Here is a 20,668-nt window from a genome sequence, read left to right as displayed (position 1 = left end):
CGGAAGCTTGTTTCCGGTCCAGGGAAGGCATGGCTTGGCAGTTCGGGCTGGACTGTTCCCATGAGGCACATGGTCAGACTGATTTGCACATAGCCATGTCTGAACTAGGGTGGCAGATTGGGCTAAAGAACGGTGATGGATCATACCCAAATCTTTTGACTGGGTGTGAGTGTTTGATTGGTTCAGATGCTCCGTCCATCACCACCCCCTTTTGTACCCCTTTGGCCGCCATAAGTGTGGCAGGGTATGCTCAGACGTGAGTCCCTTGCTCACTTTGCCACTGGATTCAAGCAAGCCGGGCTGAAGACGGCTGGAATGCCAGAAAACGGTCCTCGGAAGCTTGTTTCCGGTCCAGGGAAGGCATGGCTTGGCAGTTCGGGCTGGACTGTTCCCATGAGGCACAGGGTCAGACTGATTTGCACATAGCCATGTCTGAACTAGGGTGGAAGAGTGGGCTAAAGAACGGTGATGGATCATACCCAGTTCTTTTGACTGGGTGTGAGTGTTTGATTGGTTCAGATGCTCCGTCCATCACCACCCCATTTTGTACTGCTTTGGCCGCCATAAGTGTGGCAGGGTATGCTCAGATGTGAGTCCCTTGCTCACTTTGCCACTGGATTCAAGCAAGCCGTGCTGAAGACGGCTGGAATGCCAGAAACCGGTCCTCGGAAGCTTGTTTCCGGTCCAGGGAAGGCATGGCTTGGCAGTTCGGGCTGGACTGTTCCCATGAGGCACAGGGTCAGACTGATTTGCACATAGCCATGTCTGAACTAGGGTGGCAGAGTGGGCTAAAGAACGGTGATGGATCATACCCAGATCTTTTGACTGGGTGTGAGTGTTTGATTGGTTCAGATGCTCCGTCCATCACCACCCCCTTTTGTACCGTAAAAGCTGCGCTGAGCATGGCACGTTTAGAGCAAGAAGGTGGAATGGAAATGCATGTTAACATATGGCTCCCATTGCTAACCTGGGGACAGCGCTTACGTTTGATAACCTGTTAAAATCTCGGTATCCTACGTGGGTCGAATGATTACACCAGACCTCAAATACTTGAGGAAGGCCATGGTGGCCTAGACAAACGCAGTGAGCCGAAGGGTGCCCAGGATCGTAAGAGCCGGCTTGTTAAAACTGCCAATGTCTTTGGTGAGATGAGGACAAAAAAAAAAGACAGTATACAGATTTTTTGAGCAGTTCCTGTTTAATTCTCCCAATAAGTTTTAGAAAATGCTCTACAACTAATGATCTAAAATAGTGTTCAATCATAGTTACATACAGAACCTCTCTTGGTCAAATTCTGGGAGGTTCCTGCTGATACTCCATGCATTGTCATCTGTATCCTAAGCATACTAATCTACCTAAAACACATTTTGTCACCAGACCTGGTGAACTGCCTCAATTGGACCTTTACAATACAAGGGTTCATCAACCCAAGCATTTTTTTCCAGAGTACCTGTCTCCATATTCCATTAAATATGCTCTAATTCTTGTGATTCAACTTATCTCAATGACAAAATAAATTAAAAAAGAATAGGGAAAAGAGGCCACCTCTGATAGGTCCCTGGTGAATGGATAGACAGCTGTGTGGAATGTCCATTTGGTCCCAGACATATTTATATATTATATATCTAGTCCCTCCACACAACTGGGAGTTCCAATACATATAACTCTGTGGGGAGTAACATCAGCATTGAGACTTTAATCTATTCTGACATGAAACTGGTCTGTACATTTCCAGACCTGCTGGAAACTAATAAAGCTTGTTCTTTGGTAAGCTCCTGCATGAGGTGGCATTTCCAAAGATCTTAAAAAAGCAGCTATTGATTTGTAGGAGCTTGTCATCTCCAACGTTTCTAATTCTGCCAAAAGATCTTCCATTCCTGACTTATGAAACAATTCCGTCATGGTACTCATCTTAGAAAGCAAGCTCAGGGGAACCTTGATGTTACAAACTAGCTCCATCATAGAGTCAGTTCAGTTCATGAAGCTTTATTCGGTTCATGGTAAACATGACCATAAAAGCACAGCAAACAGGCAACAGAGTAAAAAAAGTGCAAACATAATTAAAAACTCATACTTTTTCTAAAAGCCATAGATTTACATATAAAACTGGCAGTATAAAAACATATATCGGGGTGGTCCAAATTATACAACAAACACATAGCATCCTCCACATTTAAGACTCCATACTTAAGAAATAATGGTTTTAAAAAGGAGATCCTAACGTTCTGAAATAGGGGGCAAATGAGCATAAAGTGCATTGTGCTTTGCTTGGAATGTCCGTCACAGGGACACGGACCCACAGGGGGCTTTTTAGGATGTGGGAAGGCCACTAGTACATGAGCAATGCCAACTCTTAATCTGGTCAATACAAACCTATGCGTTGGCCTGGTTACTACGTTCAGATAACGCTGGAATCCCTCGACAGCAATATATTTATTGTAAATTTTAACAGTAGCGAGGGAGTTGGTTAATACTGAACGTTTAAGAGCTTTATGTGACATAAAAGTTTTTTTAAGATCCTGTTTCACAAGACCTCTAGGGGGACAGTTTTCTAACAGCAAATTGATATCAAAGATACTTTTATAACAATCTACAACATATTTAAGCCACGGTATCTGCATACAGTTGTCTAATCCAAGGCAGTCCCTAATTATAAGTTGGTTGAACTCGGTCTCTTCCTTAAGCCAAATTGCTCGGTAAAGCAGTAGAGGCCTAAGTGAGGCGAGCTCGGTCAGGTGAAAAACCCCTGCCTCTCTATGGATCAACTCTGTTGGAGCAGATTTAGGGAGGCACAGTAATTTCTTAAGAAAGTTGTTTTCTTCTATCTGTAGACAATCAGTTTTGCAGTAGCCCCAAAGCCCCGCCCCGTAAAGGGCAATGGATACACTGCGTGCCTTGTAGATTTCCAGCATATCCTTGATTCTCCTATCCCCCAGCTTAGACGCAAATTTAAAAATGCCATAAGAGCTTTTGCTCATTTTCGTTCGAACATTCGTTAATTCGTGCCCCCACCTACCATCACTAGTAAAAGTAACCCCCAGGTAGCAAAAACTATTCACATTCTGCACTTTAACCCCTTCTATAAAAAAGGGGTGATTTCTGCCCACTTTAGTCCCACAAGTCATAGTATGAGTTTGATTCTTGTTGATCAACAGTCTCCTGCTCCCAATAAAATCAGTGAACTTGTCCATCAGACGCTGCAGACCAATGGGTGTCCGGGACAGGAGCACAGCGTCGTCTGCCTGCATATAGCAGAACTGGGACACTATCCCCTGCAACCTGTGGCGCATCAGCCTGGATGATTTTCAAGGCGGCTTCAACCCCATTAACAAAAAGGGTAAATAAAAGGGGCGCAAGGACACAACCCTGCCTAATTCCCAGTTTAACATTAAAATTACTAGTACATTCCCCACTGACACCATACCGAACGCATGTTTTCAGCTTACTGTATAGTCTGGCGAGAAAAAAGATAATTTCTTCCGGGGCACCCATGTCAAGCAAAACTGTCCAAAGAAGTGAATGATTAACTAAATCAAAAGCACTGCTAAGGTCAGTAAAGCAAAGATAGATGTTACCGGGTTTGGCTCTGGTGTACTTGCCTATCAACAACTCCAAATTCAGGCACTGATCTAGGGTCCCTCTACCCTTCCTGAATCCATATTGTGAGTTTGCAAGTATTCCATTCTCATCAGCCCACTCCTCTAATCTGAAAAGCAGGACTCTGCTCATAATTTTTACAGACTAGTCGAGCAGGCTGATGGGCTGGTAGTTACTTGCCAGAGCTTTATCCCCCTTTTTATAGATTGGGACTATAATGGAGTCGCCCCATGTGGGTGGGATCATGGTGGTAATGCAGCGTTAAGTACCAATGTAAGTATTGGTCCCCAAAGCTGCGGTTGAGCCCTGTAAACATCTATCGGGACTCCATCTGGCCCCTGGGCCTTACCCCCCTTACTATTTTTAATACCATTTTCCACCTCTCCCAACTTAATATCTAAAGGCACTACAGGCCAAGTCCTATTTTCGTTGGGCGTCATGGTATTATCTTAAAAAATCGCAGAAAAATGGTTCACCCAGTCCTCGCTGCCTACATTAGATGACAGATGCGGGATTTTGTCATCTTGGAGGAAAGGGGAGTTAACGGTGGACCAAAACAGGCGACTATCGGCAGTTTCTGCTGCCTGGGTAAGATACTCCCAGGCTTCCTGCTGTAATTCCCTCTTTCTTTTGGATAGCGCCTGTTTATAATCAAATCTTAAGAGTTTGACTGTATCCTTGTCCCTTGGGGTATTGGCCAAAGCTTGTTTGAGTTGTGAGAGCAGGGACGTACAGGCATGGTCAAACCATCCAATCCCTTTCCCTCCTCTGCCTACTTTTTTCCCCGTAAAGATGTTATTAATGACAGTATTGATATTAAGAAAATGAGTCATAACCTGAGCAGACGGGCATCCTAGAGATAAGATAATGTCAATGTCCATCATGCATTTATTTATGATTAAAGGTTCCACTGTGGTCGAATTTTCACCTTTCCATCTCAGCCTAACCCCATTAGGCCTATGTGGCTCTATATTTACCAATACTCTAGTGGGTGGTTCAATTCTAATCATCCATGTAGTTATTTGCAAGCTAACACAGTTATGGTCGCTCAGGGAGGATGTATCCTTTACTTTAATTATGCAATGGGGTACCAAGTTGGATGAGACCATAATATGATCGATGATGGAGCTCACATTCCTTCCGGTAAAGGTAGGAATTGAGCACTCACTTCCCTCCTGTACAGTACTCAATAGCTCTAGATCATACGAGACCATAGTGCTATTGATTGCCTCTCCATAAGCATTATGTGGAAAGTGGGCCATATTCTCCCCATTGTTAGTTAGGATCCCACAGACCCTAGAGGAGGATAAACTACATACTTGTAAATTAAAATCCCCCACCCAAACAAAAATGAAAGTGCATGTTGCTTCGCTTACCAGCTTCATTAGGGCACAGGATAACTCATCTATCACTTTGTGCCTAGAATTAGTAAAAATATTGTTATAAAAATTAATTAAAAGCACATTAGTGCTATTCGGTAAACATACCCACAAGATTTGTGAGTGTGGTTCGACTAACAAGTGTTTAATAATAGTCAACTTTACATCTACTGAGATAAGGATAAGGAGACCTCCCTTTGCCCTACCATGGCTAGATTCAGAGGCATCTAAACTGTAGCATGTATACCCTTCAAGGCTAGGTTTATTAACACACCACGTCTCTTGCAGGCATAAAATATCGTAGGATCTTACGATATCCTCCCATTCTACTTTAAATGCCTTAGATGCCCATCCGGCAATGTTCCAACTTGCCATAGAAATCCCCACAGAATGACAATCATTGGCGATATCAACAGTGTTATTGGAACAATTACCTCTATTACTTAGATGTGACCCTGGTGCACCTATACAATTGCCTGTGGCAATCCCTGTAGCATTCACTGTATCCTCAACAATCTCATTTGCACAGTGAACTACTGTCCCACTTTCAGGATTGCCCATAATGGCAGAACATAGGTCCTCTCTCACCTCACTTACATTGTTCTTGGTGGTACTCAGAATAACGTCCCTCCCAGTCCCAGGCCCCGTCTGATGTCAATCATTTTGGTCCAAGAAACTCAAGGACTGGTACCTATTCTGGACCGGGACTTGATAGACCATCCCATTGACAGGCGAATTTTTTTTATCGCAGTTAGGTGCAAGATTAGTAGTATGTGTTACAAATCTATTACCACTGGGGACAGGATTCAACAAGGGCGTGGGCAAGATAGAACTACCACCAGTAAAACCAGGGTTGAAAGTAGGTAGCAAAGGTCTGTTACCATTAGATATAACGTTAGAGTTGAAAACCCCATCTCTACAATTAACGGAAGGCAACCTATTAAGATGATTGTAAAAGTAGCCCAAAGGTCTTGCGGCTACATCAGTCTCGGACTGGGTTAAGGCAGCTGCTCTGAGTAAGACCGTCGCAACATGTTGGGGGTGTTTAAAATTAATAATCACACAGTCACCCCCGCAGGTCTTCCTGGTGTTACCAATCCAGTTAACCCTTCTGATAGATATAATTTGGTCAGAGTAGTTGACTGGATAGCCACAGTGGCGATTTAACCATGAGACCGTTTTATTTTTTAAAGAATCTCCGGACTCCTGAGGGTGTGGGGCCTGGATTAAAGGCGGGACATTAGTTAAAACCACAACATAGGGTACACACTCTGGTGGGAGGTCTACTGGGCGGTTATTTATACCCACATACACCCCATCGGACCCTGCTACAACAGTTGGCGCAACTGGCGATTGCATGGTCCTGACTCTATTTGGTGCTTGTAATGTACTTGCACTGGAATTTACACTTGCAAGCCCTATGGCCGCTGGTGTAACCACCGGTACCTGCACAGATCGACCCGCATTACGTGCTGGTAGTGGTTTCGGGCAAGTCAAAACAGGTGTCGCCTGTGGTGGTTGTCTTCCTACATTTGGGCCAGAGGGGGCAGTATTGATATGGCGAGGCCTTCCCTTATCTAGCTTAGGTGCAGGTTGGGAACATGTATCAACTCTAATTGGTAGTACGGAATTATCCAATTTAGCTACATGCTGATCCACCATAGCCCCTAATCTGAATACTTCAGCCGACAGTGCATTAATTTTAACTAATAAAGGCTCCACAACCAACTTCAGTTTGTCATCGATACAACTTACTAACAGGTCGAATTGGTTAATATTAATGGTAACACAATTGTCCTTGGTAGAGGTCCCTTGATCACCAATATTCTCCTTGGGAGCGGTGTCCTTTTTTTTCCTGGCCGAGTGACTTCCCCGTTTAAGAGCAGGTTTCCTACATGCTCTCATAAAACGTGTAGCCCTAGTGGATTGTTGCGGGGTGCCATCAAGAGTCTCAGATAGGTCAGGTAGGTCTTCCGCTGCAGTAGGATCATCTGGAGCCTCTGCAGAAATGGATTCAACATTAATACTGATGTTATCAATCTCAGCTGCCACATTCCTGTTGTTACTGCCCTCATTAGTGGGGTCCAGTGGTAGGTCCGATGGAAGGTCAGGTAAGGTGCCTTTCCCTAGCGATTTTCTCCTATCGCAGGTAATTCTGCTGACAACTTTCAGCAGATAGTTGTCCGTTAGGGTAGTTTAGATTGACATGGTTGGTAACGGGTCAAAGCAGCAAGCAGTTACAAAACAGCACACAAGGGGTCAGAAGTGCAAGAACCACACAAAACTTGCTAGATGCTTGAAAAACAGCTATCAGCCCTAAGAGTATGGACTGGTACTCACAGTTACAGCCAAGGGGGTTGGCCCGTCCCGTCCCTGGTCGCCCCCGGACGGCCACGCCCTTGTCCCGGGCTTCTCCCGGTCGCTCCCGCGCGCGACTCGCGTGGCGAGAGGCGCTCCGCGCTTATCTGGTGCCTCCGGGCGCAGTGCTGGCGTCACAGACGCGACCTGGGTGGCGGGGCAGCTGGGAGTTGTGGTCTTTGTTCCCGGGTGCTCGCCGCTGTTACTGGCGAGCTGCCGTTTCCCTCACGGCGCCCACTGCAGGAGTGGACACACGAGCCGTTCCCCTCACGGCCAAACAGGTTAGTCAGGAGTCCCCCAGAGAGCGCTCGGCGCTCCGCGCTTATCTGGCGCCTCCGGGCGCAGTGCTGGCGTCACAGACGCGACCTGGGTGGCGGGGCAGCTGGGAGTTGTGGTCTTTGTTCCCGGGTGCTCGCCGCTGTTACTGGCGAGCTGCCGTTTCCCTCACGGCGCCCGCTGCAGGAGTGGACACACAAGCCGTTCCCCTCACGGCCAAACAGGTTAGTCAGGAGTCCCCCAAAGAGCGCTCGGCACTCCGCGCTTATCTGGCGCCTCCGGGCGCAGTGCTGGCGTCACAGACGCGACCTGGGTGGCGGGGCAGCTGGGAGTTGTGATCTTTGTTCCCGGGTGCTCGCCGCTGTTACTGGCGAGCTGCCGTTTCCCTCACGGCGCCCGCTGCATGAGTGGACACACGAGCCGTTCCCCTCACGGCCTAACAGGTTAGTCAGGAGTCCCCCATAGAGCGCTCGGCGCTCCGCGCTTATCTGTCGCCTCCGGGCGCAGTGCTGGCGTCACAGACGCGACCTGGGTGGCGGGGCAGCTGGGAGTTGTGGTCTTTGTTCCCGGGTGCTCGCCGCTGTTACTGGCGAGCTGCCGTTTCCCTCACGGCGCCCACTGCAGGAGTGGACACACGAGCCGTTCCCCTCACGGCCAAACAGGTTAGTCAGGAGTCCCCCAGAGAGCGCTCGGCGCTCTGTGCTTATCTGGCGCCTCCGGGCGCAGTGCTGGCGTCACAGACGCAACCTGGGTGGCGGGGCAGCTGGGAGTTGTGGACTTTGTTCCCGGGTGCTCGCCGCTGTTACTGGCGAGCTGCCGTTTCCCTCACGGCGCTCGCTGCAGGAGTGGACACACGAGCCGTTCCCCTCACGGCCAAATAGGTTAGTCAGGAGTCCCCCAGAGAGCGCTCGGCGCTCCACGCTTATCTGGCGCCTCCGGGCGCAGTGCTGGCGTCACAGACGCGACCTGGGTGGCGGGGCAGCTGGGAGTTGTGGTCTTTGTTCCCGGGTGCTCGCCGCTGTTACTGGTGAGCTGCCGTTTCCCTCACGGCGCCCGCTGCAGGAGTGGACACACAAGCCGTTCCCCTCACAGCCAAACAGGTTAGTCAGGAGTCCCCCAAAGAGCGCTCGGCGCTCCGCGCTTATCTGGCGCCTCCGGGCACAGTGCTGGCGTCACAGACGCGACCTGGGTGGCGGGGCAGCTGGGAGTTGTGGTCTTTGTTCCCGGGTGCTCGCCGCTGTTACTGGCGAGCTGCCGTTTCCCTCACGGCGCCCGCTGCAGGAGTGGACACACGAGCCGTTCCCCTCACGGCCAAACAGGTTAGTCAGGAGTCCCCCAAAGAGCGCTCGGCGCTCCGTGCTTATCTGTCGCCTCCGGGCGCAGTGCTGGCGTCACAGACGCAACCTGGGTGGCGGGGCAGCTGGGAGTTGTGGTCTTTGTTCCCGGGTGCTCGCCGCTGTTACTGGCGAGCTGCCGTTTCCCTCACGGCGCCCACTGCAGGAGTGGACACACGAGCCGTTCCCCTCACGGCCAAACAGGTTAGTCAGGAGTCCCCCAGAGAGCGCTCGGCGCTCCGCGCTTATCTGGTGCCTCCGGGCGCAGTGCTGGCGTCACAGACGCGACCTGGGTGGCGGGGCAGCTGGGAGTTGTGGTCTTTGTTCCCGGGTGCTCGCCGCTGTTACTGGCGAGCTGCCGTTTCCCTCACGGCGCCCGCTGCAGGAGTGGACACACAAGCCGTTCCCCTCACGGCCAAACAGGTTAGTCAGGAGTCCCCCAAAGAGCGCTCGGCACTCCGCGCTTATCTGGCGCCTCCGGGCGCAGTGCTGGCGTCACAGACGCGACCTGGGTGGCGGGGCAGCTGGGAGTTGTGGTCTTTGTTCCCGGGTGCTCGCCGCTGTTACTGGCGAGCTGCCGTTTCCCTCACGGCGCCCGCTGCATGAGTGGACACACGAGCCGTTCCCCTCACGGCCTAACAGGTTAGTCAGGAGTCCCCCATAGAGCGCTCGGCGCTCCGCGCTTATCTGTCGCCTCCGGGCGCAGTGCTGGCGTCACAGACGCGACCTGGGTGGCGGGGCAGCTGGGAGTTGTGGTCTTTGTTCCCGGGTGCTCGCCGCTGTTACTGGCGAGCTGCCGTTTCCCTCACGGCGCCCACTGCAGGAGTGGACACACGAGCCGTTCCCCTCACGGCCAAACAGGTTAGTCAGGAGTCCCCCAGAGAGCGCTCGGCGCTCTGTGCTTATCTGGCGCCTCCGGGCGCAGTGCTGGCGTCACAGACGCGACCTGGGTGGCGGGGCAGCTGGGAGTTGTGGACTTTGTTCCCGGGTGCTCGCCGCTGTTACTGGCGAGCTGCCGTTTCCCTCACGGCGCTCGCTGCAGGAGTGGACACACGAGACGTTCCCCTCACGGCCACATAGGTTAGTCAGGAGTCCCCCAGAGAGCGCTCGGCGCTCCACGCTTATCTGGCGCCTCCGGGCGCAGTGCTGGCGTCACAGACGCGACCTGGGTGGCGGGGCAGCTGGGAGTTGTGGTCTTTGTTCCCGGGTGCTCGCCGCTGTTACTGGTGAGCTGCCGTTTCCCTCACGGCGCCCGCTGCAGGAGTGGACACACAAGCCGTTCCCCTCACAGCCAAACAGGTTAGTCAGGAGTCCCCCAAAGAGCGCTCGGCGCTCCGCGCTTATCTGGCGCCTCCGGGCACAGTGCTGGCGTCACAGACGCGACCTGGGTGGCGGGGCAGCTGGGAGTTGTGGTCTTTGTTCCCGGGTGCTCGCCGCTGTTACTGGCGAGCTGCCGTTTCCCTCACGGCGCCCGCTGCAGGAGTGGACACACGAGCCGTTCCCCTCACGGCCAAACAGGTTAGTCAGGAGTCCCCCAAAGAGCGCTCGGCGCTCCGTGCTTATCTGTCGCCTCCGGGCGCAGTGCTGGCGTCACAGACGCAACCTGGGTGGCGGGGCAGCTGGGAGTTGTGGTCTTTGTTCCCGGGTGCTCGCCGCTGTTACTGGCGAGCTGTCGTTTCCCTCACGGCGCCCGCTGCAGGAGTAGACAAACGAGCCGTTCCCCTCACGGCCAAACAGGTTACTCAGGAGTCCCCCCATAGAGTCTATTTTTACCGAGAATTCGTGATGATGAGGATGCAAACTTGGGCCCAAGATAAAAGAAAATCCTAGAAAAACTTCAATATAGTTTCAGAGCTGGATTTGGTATTGATGAGAAATGTCTTAAACATATTTGTTAGCATGTACATATACAGTTGTAAAGAGAGAGTTGTTATATCTAGCTTTCATGGACTTCATCATGGCTTTCAACTGAGTAAATAAATCAAAATATGGGTCAATTTTAGATTCTACGGGGAAGAACCTGGAATTAATAGTTTTTTAGTTAGTTGCGTCATGTCCTCTCAACTGGAGTAAAATATGGTCCTGGAAATGAGTATTCTGAATTGTTCTGATTGTTTGCTAACAGGTCTCCATCATGAGGATGTACTTGCCATGCTTCTATTTACTTTGTATAACAGCCAGTTTTATTTTTGGGAGAACAAAGTTAGGGCACCCGATACTGAGAAGGAAGACCACTTCAGTTTTATTTTAGGCTCACCTGGCCGTACTGATGGCCTGGACAATAAATGGGTAGAAGAACAAAATCGGCTGAAACTGGCCATCGCAAACTGCTCGGCTGCAATCCCCTTCTCACCCCAGGGGGGCCAGCTGAGCAGTTTACCAGGGCCGGCAATGGAGAGGCATGGGATCTATCGTGCCGTGGGTCTGATGAAGCAAAGCTTCGCATATTTTGCGGCTTGCCGAAATCAAGAACCTCGTTTATGTATAACAAGGTAATAAATGTACGTCTTACTAACATTTATATTAAGTTTGAGTAAAGGTTTAAGACGCTTGCCTATGTGTATTTCTAATGAATTTAATCTGCGTCCTCTAAAATGGCCGCCGCTTGTATTTTAGTTACTGCGCATGCGTCAGCCACACTCACGTGTCCTGACGCGTCTGCAGAAGTGGAGGGAAAGTTATGCGCATGCGTAATTCATAGCTGTGCTTATCATGTGGTACTGCTCGTGCCACTGCTCTTGTGTCTGTGTCAATGTAGCTAACATTTAATGCAATTAAGTTTATTTCTTGATGATGAATTAAAAGTACAAACCCTGTGAGATGTTTTCATAATGACATTATTATGTATTAATTTGTTTTCGCTTACTTTTCATGTACCGCGGGAAATGGGGGTCTGAGTGAGAGGAGAGCCATATTGGAGGTCCCTTCTGCGCCTGTGCGACATTCGGCAGCACGAGGGACCTTGGCTGATGGAACATAGCCAGCTGGCAGTGATGGGCGAGATGCTCCTGAGAAAGTCACCTCTGCCCTGCGAGAACAGCGAATGTGGCTCTTATATGATACATTGTAATGTTGCGCTACTATTAGCTCATGGGAACCCCAAACCCGTTAGGCGGTACCCAAATATGTAAATGAAGGCTTCAAATCGTGTATTGTGATTGGTGTGTTACCCAAACCCTACCTTAGGACCAATCGAAATTGAGGGATTCTGACACTTTGCAACATTGGGGGGTGGTACACTGTCCCCAAACTGTATATCTACCCTGGGTTCACCTAGTGAACCGTCCGACTTGTCTGGTTTAGCTGACCTGTCACTGACCCAACGCACTCAATAGGTGACTGAAGATACAGAGCGCTGCGGAGCACTCTGTCCGAATTTGACCATAGACTGAGGTTCTACTGAACCTTAAAGTGCTGGCAAAGCACTTAGCTGGGAGTTCGCTGACCCAATCGGGGTCTTGATCGATAGCTGCAGAGCGGGTGGAGCGCAGGCGTTGCTTCCGAACTGTGGGTTCCGGTCCTGTCCTGAAGAGGGTCCTGTCCTGAGGGTTTGCTGTCCTGTCCTGAGGGTCCTGTCCTGATTCCTATTCCGAGGGTATCCTGTCCTATCCTGGGTGTCCATTCTGCACCTGCTGTCCTTTGAGGGGTATCCTTCCTTGAGGGTTTCCTGTCCTTAACTGACCCGTGGCCAGGGTTTGGTTTCCACACCTTTTCTAGGTAAATATTATTCTGAACCTCTTGAAATTCTTGCACCTTCTGAATTTCTAACTTTTGCTTAAATAAAGATCAACATTGCATATGTTATATTTCCATGCCTTTCCGCAACTATTGAACAGTCATTTATAATTTTGCAAAGTTATTCCTATGTCTTCTCAATTGTTAGAAATTATATTTTGCATAGCAGTGTGTCATTTTCTGATATGGTCTAGAACTTCGTTGCCTAGATTGTTCAAAGGCCCCTTCACCTTAAGTGAAGCGTGTTATTCATTATAAGCTCTTCTACAGTCACACACACTTAATCTATCCCTGTCTAGATAATACTGACTTTACATAGTATTTTTCTTGTTACAATTTATTAGTACTTTGATGATTACTCTGTCATTATTTCTTTCTGCCTATGTGATTTACGTTATCTTGGTTATTGATTGCCTTATTTTACTGTACCTCATGCAAGAAAATATTGAACTTTAGATAAACATTTTAAAACTTCCAGTTGTCCGTGGTCATTTAAACAGTATTTGAATGTTATTGGTTGGGTTTGTATTTTGCTGCCTTTCCTTTACAGCTAGCTCCCTGATTCATTGTGGTCATTAGGCACCCGCATCGGTGGATGGTAAGTCGGGTGCACCGAAATTTGGTAGCAGGGAACACACACACACCAACTTGATAGAGCTCGTGAAGTCACCTGATCGATGTATATGGTGATTTGAAAAGTATATGGGCCCTGAAGCCGGAAACGGCGAAAACTGTTGGTCGGGTGGCCTCGCGCGCTCTATCAGTTTTCTGGTAGCTAGAGGATGGTTAGGGACTAGTTGAGAGTAAGGCAGGGACTAGTTAGGCTAGTTAAGTCGGAAGCTGCTATTATATTAATGCTGCTATAAGAGCGGCTGTTCTGAGGGAACTGATCACTCTCTTGTGAATACGCTGCTGAAATTCATGAATTACTGTATTACCATTATTCTTGTTCTTATATTGTTATATGTACTAATCCATGCAATTGTCAACCGTCTTGTTTCTTGTTGTCCGAACTCCCCGGGGAATTGAAAGGGCAAGTGGTGAATAGAATCCATTGTCCTGAGGTCACAGGTTCGAGGAAAGTTAGGTGCAGGTTAGGATAACCGGGAAGCACTAACTAGGGTTTTCTGAATACATGTGTGAATAAATGACAGTAACGGGGTTCATTGGCAAAATTCCCATAGTGGCGTAACCTAGTAAGGGTCACATCGGAAGAGTAGCAGGTTCCTCGGAGCTAGCGTGAAAGCAGAGGGGTCCGCTGAGAAACCTTAAACTCGGAATATATCCCGGAAAGAAGTGGATGAGTTTAGGGGAATAACAGGTTCACCGATGCTAGAGTGAAGGGTAGGCGGAAGAGATCTGCCCGCAGCGAGTGAAAAGTAAATGGAAGTAGTTTACTTGCTGTAAAAGAATTCTTTCTCTGTCTAGACACTTGAGCACTGTGGCGAATGTGTATTTGTTGTAAAATAACCAAGCACTGAGCACTTTAAAAGAAAGAAAGTTTCCGTTACCTTGTGAAGGGAGGGAGTCAGTCGCGAAGCGCCTCTGACGTCACTCTGTGCCGCGCTGGGATTGGTGGACGCAGCGGGCGGGTAGCGGAGCTGAAATTGTAAAGGAGGGGTGAGCGCCGGAGCGTGGGAACTGTCTCACGAAGGGGCCGCGCACCCATTGGCGGAGCTTATTTTGTGTCGCGCACCCATTGGCGGAGCTTATTTTGTGTCGCGCACCCATTGGTTGCACGAATTTTCTGAAGCGCGTTCTGATTGGAGGTAGTTTGTAAACAAAGTTAGCGCAGAAGTCGTATGTGGCACTCGCGGACTACAGAGACGCGACCTGATCCAAGGCATCTAGGGTTTGAAAGGGATCAGTGGAAGGCTAACAGATACGATATTATGTACGGAACCAAGAGAAAAATGTCCCTTGTAAGTAAGGTGAAAAATTATTTTAAAACGGACAAACCGATTAAATCTAGGGAAGGTGTTCTTGTCCCAGCACCCAATACTCCTGCCTCATTCATGATGTTTGACCGAGGGTACAATACCTGTGTGTGGTTGGAGAATTGGGTGAAGTACACAAAAGATGACGGAGTATTGGCTTTTCCGTTAGATGGTACTTTCAATGGTAGGATCTTATTTAATTTAAGAACCCGAATGAATGAGCTGCATCCCAGACCAAGACTAACGCAGTATGAGGCATTAGAGGAATGGGAGATTGAGGCTTTTGAAAGAGAAAGACCCCGAATGGACAAGGGTTTGACCAAGTGGTACCCCAGGCAGAAACAGGAATCCAGGGATAAAAGGATGAAACAGTGGAGGCAGAGCATGATTGTTGAGGGTCTGTTTCCCATGATGCCGGCATGTCATAACATTGGAGCGGGTGAGAAAAGTACTGAAAAATGTAAGCATTGGGGGGCCCTGGGGGATTCAGATGATGAACTAATAGATGACATCTGTACCAGAAGTCCGCCACCTTACAATGAGGGAACCCGACCTTCCAGTGTAGGAGATGTTGCCCGACGCCACTTCCTAAAGGAAGAAGACAGGTCCCTGGGACTGGGAGGGGGTGGTCAAGTATTACCCTATCCTGAGAAACCCGAACTGGCGGAAACAAGGGATATATATCCCAAAGTGCCCGCAAGTCAGGAAGAAAAATATCCACGTACGAAAACCTTTTTTCCCCGACCCTTGTATGAAAGCGAAGAGAAACCTTCGAATTCGGGACTGCCTTTTGTTCAACCTCCATATGGGGAAGAGCGCAGGTCCTTTAATACTGGAACTTTATTCCCGAAACCAAATTATGGGGGAGGACCAAGTGAAACGCATCCTACTGCCCCGAGTTTTACTCCTCCATTGACCCCACAGATATTACATGACACAACTCTAAGAAGGGTACTAGTGGAAAAGGAGCAAGAGGCTCTAGCTAGACAAAGAACAGAAATAATTCAGAAAATTTCTCAGATAAATACCAGTCCTGAGGCATTGACTATTCCAGTAACTATTGGACCGGTGGTCCCGTTATACGGAAATGGTAAGGGAAATCCGATTACTCCAGTTATGACCCCAGTCATGGCAACCCCGAGACAGGAACCAATCATCATAGATGATCAGTCCAGTGAGTGCGAGTCTGAAGTTGCATTCTTGGAATTGCCAAACAAACAGACTGGAAAGGGAATACAGCAGAGGTATAACCCTTTTAATACAAAAGAAATTAAATTAGAGACAGCAACAGGTACTAGGAATGTCTCTCTGGTAACTCCGGATGAAATTGAGAGTTGGAGTCGTGAATTAGAGAAGCAGACTCCGCAAACAAAGCCTTTAGACCTCTACAAGCTGAGGGTTGAAATAGAAGAATTAATGGCAGGAAATGTGGGGTTGGATCGATTGAATACCTACTCTGAGGAAGAATTGTCGTTCATATGTAAAAGCTTTACAAGAAACACCAGAGTGCTCCACGAAAAACTGACCGAAACAGCAGTTAGTATGGGGGTAGATATCTCAAAATCCAAGCCCTTACAGAAACCGTACAGAGCAGACTTCTCAGACAAAGATATAGAACACCTGAATGTGGCAGGGAAGAAGTTGCAGATTAAAGAATTAATGGGGGTACTGCAGAAATGGGGAGATGTGGAAAAATGGAGAAGCAGGTGGGCGAAAAAGAGAGAAGAGGTTCGCTCCCGACAAGTGACTCCCGAGTTTGCTTTAAGAGAGGTAGAAAAACCTGAGCAGTTATGCCCCATGCGCGAAGTTCCAGGGGGAAAATATGTGCATGTCCCCTGGTCTAGGCAGGATATTGTGTCCTTCACGAACGATTTTCCAAAATTACGAGAGAAACCAGTTGACTGGTACCGGCAGGTGGAGAGGTTCGTGAAGGTACAGAAATGTCTGTGGAAAGACCTGGATGGGTTTTTCGACATTGTGGTTCCAGTAGATTTATGGACCCAGTGTAAAATAAACATAGATTGGCCCAGTGAAGAGTATCCCAGAAACAAGGAAACAGGGGAGCCATCAAAGGAAGTCATGCGAAAATATGAGCAGGTAATTCAGCACTTGAAAGAAAAGGTGCCCGCTAAGGAAACTGATTGGACAAAAATAGATAGAACAACACAGGAAAGGGATGAGACAGTGCACTCTTTCTATGAGAGGTTATTGCAGGTATTTAAAACATACAGCGGTATTGACAACATCGACCTGAAGGATATGACGCACTTTATTTACAGGTTTGTAAATGGTTTAAGACCTGAAATTTGTCAGTGGATAAAAGACAATAAAATCTGTTGGCATACTAAGAAAATGGATGAGGTCCTGCGGTACGCTAAGTACTGCGAGGACGAGATGGCAGAAAAGAAAAAGGCCCTTAAAGAGAAGGTTATGTGGGCTCAGGTGAAGCTCGCAGAACAACAGGAAAAACAATTGAGTAACATGGTTAAAAATGCTGAGAACAAAAGTCCTGGGGGAGGGGGTGGAGGAAAGCCCCGGCCCAAATTTAGCAGGGAAGAGGCTATGAAAAAATTTCCCTGCCATCAGTGCGGCGAAATTGGGCACTGGCGAAACGAGTGTCCCCAATTAGTCGATGTTAATGAGAAAACTCCTGATTTAATTCCACAGACGCAGAAAGAAAGACCAAGAAAGACTCAACCCCAGGTAAAAACAGTTCAGGTGCCTCGAGCACCCAAGCAGGTATACAGGGGAAGACAGGCAGAAAATGAAGAGATAGAGGTTTGGGAAAGCGGGGAGAACAGAAATACAGCAACTTCGCAGTATCTGCTGAATGATACCTTCCTTTGTAATGATCAGGACTGACGGGGCCTGAGAGGGGAGGACGAGGAGTGCGTACTTGGCGCTTCCTTGCCGGTAGACCAGTCTGGACCATATATTGAAGGAAAGGTTGACGGAAATGATGTCACCTTTCTATTGGACACTGGCGCTACCCGTTCTACTGTAAGAACAGTGGACGTTCCAAACCTACCCCTCTCGGGAGAAAATATCCAAGTAGTAGGTGTATCTAATCAATTGATTAGTACTCCTGTTACCGAACCAATGGAGATTTCAATTGGAAATTTTAAACAGATGCATAGATTTGTCGTCTGTGACACCAGTCCAGTAAATTTACTGGGACGTGATTTGCTGTGCAAAATGAACTGTACCATCTTTTGCACACCAAAAGGTGTTGAAATACAGACCCCAGATGAAGACGGCATTTATAAATTATTGTTGCTTAGACCTGACTCAGAAATTAAAAGATTGACCCTGCAGGACTTGCCCCAAGAACTACAGGAAGCCGTAAAGCCAGAGGTGTGGGATTTCACTGGAAAGGATGTGGGGTTGATGAAAGATGTGGACCCCATACAAATAGCCATCAAGGACAATGCAGTATATCCTAACACTAGGCCCTACCGAATGAATGCTGAAGTGAAAGCAGGTGTCACTCTGGAAATACAAAAACTATTGGAAGGAAACATCATACAGGAAGTGATGAGCAGCCCATGCAACTCACCGATTATGGGCATTAAAAAGCCTAGTGGCAAGTATAGGGTAGTGCAGGACCTGAGAAAGGTTAACAAAATTGTAGTTCCTTGCTGCCCTATTGTCCCAAACCCTGCAGTGATATTGTACCAGATTCCTTGGGATGCTGAGTGGTTCACTGTGATTGATTTGTGTCATGCATTCTTTTCGATACCCCTGCACCCCGACAGCAAATTTCTTTTCTCATTTGCCTTCGAGGGTCACGTGTATTGTTGGAACCGGGTCCCTCAAGGGTATACAGAGAGCCCCTCTATCTTTAATCAGATCTTGAAAAAATGTCTAGAGACTTTGATCTTACCTGGGAACTCTGTGTTAGTCCAGTACATAGACGACCTTCTACTGGCGTCTAAAAGTCACCGGGACTGTGTAGTTGACACCATTGCCCTCCTAAACCACCTGTGTGAGAAAGGGCATAAAGTGGCCCCTGACAAACTACAGTTCTGTGCAAAATCAGTGAAATATCTAGGACACCAGATAGAAAAGGGTGTCAGAAAAGTCACTTCAGAAAGAGTGAGAATAATTCAAAAAATGCAGTTGCCCCGTACTCAAAAAGAAGTCAGAATGTTCCTGGGTGTATTAGGGTACTGCAGGCAGTGGATTCTGGGATTTGCAGCCTTAGCCAGGCCCTTGATAAAAATGACCACGAGAGGAATGCCAGATGTTGTACAGTGGGACGATGAAAGTCTAATGGCTTTCACAAGATTGAAAAACTGTCTGTGTACAGCCCCTGCGTTGGGAATGCCAGATTATTCCAAAGAGTTTGCCCTATTCTGTGACACTCGCGATAATTGCGCATTGTCTGTCCTGACTCAAGAACATGGCACGACCAGAAGGCCTGTGGCTTATTTCTCTGCCACACTGGACCCAGTAGCTGCTGGGTTACCAGGCTGTCTAAAAGCAGTAGCTGCTACCTGTGCAAGTTTGGAACAGAGTGAGTCCATTGTCATGGGACATCCTGTGACCGTGTATGTTTCACATGGAGTGGTAATCCTATTGACCAGAACTAAAACACAGTATCTCACCCCTAGTCGGCTGACTAAATACGAGAGGATTCTTGTGGGTGCAGCAAATGTGAGCATTGTTAGGTGCGGTATTCTGAACCCTGCCACCTTACTCCCCGACCCCTTGGAAATGGAAGGTGGGGATGATGATGAACATGATTGTATTGATCTGACAGAGTTCAGTACCAAGCCACGCCCAGACATAAAAGAAGTACCATTGCCTGAGCATGATAAAGAACTATTTGTGGATGGTTCCTGCCTAAGACATGAATTAGGAGGCTTGAGTGCTGCTTATGCAGTAGTGTCTTTCACAAAAATTGAACAAGCAGGTTACCTATATAATATCAAGTCTGCACAAGTAGCCGAATTGATAGCCATGATAATGGCTTGCAAAATTGGGAAGGATTTACGCATAACAGTGTATACTGACAGTCAGTACTGTTATGGCGTTGTGCATGACTTTGGCCAATTATGGCTACAAAGGGAATTCATGACTTCCTCAGGTACTCCCATTCGGAATGCAAAAGTTGTTCATGACCTTTTAGAGGCCATCCAGTTACCCAAAGAACTGGCAGTGGTAAAATGTACTGCTCATCAAAGGAGCATGGACAGAGTATCTCTGGGAAACGATTATGCTGATCGAGTGGCTCAATGGTGTGCCAAAGATCGGTATATTGTAAATCCAAAACGAGGGGGGCCAGGAACCAGCTGCCAGCTTCAGGTGTTTGAGGAAGTGCCTACATGGGATGAGGTGAGAGAGTGGCAGGAGTCGGCTCCTTGGCAAGAAAGAGAGAAATGGAAGGAGGATGGATGTAGACCGAGACGTGTGGATGGTGTGATTTTGGGCCCAACTGGTATGCCTGTGTTACCCCGACACTTGCTTGGCACAATGGCAAGATTAATACATGAAGGATCACACATTGGTAGGGATGCCATGATTCTGGTATTTCAACAGACTTGGTACAATAAAAAGTTCAGGAAGGTAGCAGAGTCCCTCTGCCAGAGGTGCCTGTCATGTCAACAGATGAACCCAGGCAAAAGGACAATGGTTGAGCTGAGCAAGATTGGGAGGTCAGGGGGTCCCTTTATAAAGATACAGGTTGATTTCATCACCATGCCCCGTTGTGAAGGGAAACGATATGTCCTTGTCATTGTTTGCGTATTTTCAAAATGGGTAGAAGCTTACCCTACTCCTCAAAGTGACGCACTGACAGTAGCGAAGTGTTTACTAAAAGAACTGATACCTAGGTTCGGAATACCATGCATTATTGAATCAGATAAGGGTGGACATTTCCAGAATGACATACTGGCTGAACTTTGTAAGGCCTTTGGAATAAGGCAGAAACTCCATTGTGCATACCACCCAGAGGCTTCTGGAATAGTGGAACAAGTAAATGGAACTATCAAAAACAGACTAGCAAAGCTGACAGATGCTACTGGCATGACCTGGGTGAAGGCCCTGCCCC

Source organism: Lissotriton helveticus, chromosome 8, assembly GCF_964261635.1.
Source record: "Lissotriton helveticus chromosome 8, aLisHel1.1, whole genome shotgun sequence".
In the NCBI taxonomy this organism is placed as follows: Eukaryota; Metazoa; Chordata; class Amphibia; order Caudata; family Salamandridae; genus Lissotriton; species Lissotriton helveticus.
This window is presented reverse-complemented; position numbering follows the sequence as displayed.